Source organism: Salvelinus alpinus, chromosome 10 (genome assembly GCF_045679555.1).
Source record: "Salvelinus alpinus chromosome 10, SLU_Salpinus.1, whole genome shotgun sequence".
Lineage (NCBI taxonomy): Eukaryota > Metazoa > Chordata > Actinopteri > Salmoniformes > Salmonidae > Salvelinus > Salvelinus alpinus.
The window spans coordinates 4,290,853-4,291,950 of record NC_092095.1 but is presented as its reverse complement, the minus strand read 5'-3'; positions in this window follow the sequence as shown (position 1 = coordinate 4,291,950).

The following is a 1,098-nucleotide window of genomic DNA, read 5'->3' as shown; positions in this document are numbered from 1 at the left end:
TGTTCAAATCCGTCTGTCTTATTTATAAACTCTGCAGTGCTTTGCTATGAACAACATCCAGCATGTAGGTAACAGAAGAACACGTTTACCTCATTCATCCAGTATGTACATTTAAGTCATTTAGCAGACGCTCTTATCCAGAGCGACTTACAAATTGGTGCATGTAGCTAACAGCAGAACACCTTTCACGTCATTCATCCAGTATGTAGCTAACAGAAGAACACGTTTACCTCATTCATCAAGCATGTAGCTAACAGAAGAACACGTTTACCTCATTCATCCAGTATGTATAGAAGAACACGTTTACCTCATTCATCCAGCATGTATAGAAGAACACGTTTACCTCATTCATCCAGCATGTAGCGAACAGAAGAACACGTTTACCTCATTCATCCAGTATGTAGCTAACAGAAGAACACGTTTACCTCATTCATCCAGTATGTAGCTAACAGAAGAACACGTTTACCTCATTCATCCAGTATGTAGCTAACAGAAGAACACGTTTACCTCATTCATCCAGCATGTAGCTAACAGAAGAACATGTTTACCTCATTCATCCAGCATGTAGCTAACAGAAGAACACGTTTACCTCATTCATCCAGTATGTAGCTAACAGAAGAACACGTTTACCTCATTCATCCAGTATGTAGCTAACAGAAGAACACGTTTACCTCATTCATCCAGTATGTAGCTAACAGAAGAACACGTTTACCTTGTGTGTAATAGAGAATACTGCATTCCAATTGGCACCATATTCCATATATAGTGCACTACATTTAGTCCATTTGACCAGGGCCTATAGGTCTTTAGTGCCATTTGGGATTCAGACGTGAGTTCAATTGGAACAGACCACATTAACCACCAAAGATAAGGGGTGTACATTTTAAAATTATATTGGGATCGTTACTGTTCAGGAAAAAATCCCTAACCAAAAATGTTTTTTATTTATTTTGAACTAAAAAAATTCACAAAAGTAGTGCACTTGGCCTTTTAATAGTTCTGTATTAGCGGACCGTTCCCCAGCAAGAACATCTACATGCCACAAACAAAAGGGGGAACTTATAAAGGGTCACTGACAACAACCAAAACAAAACAGGT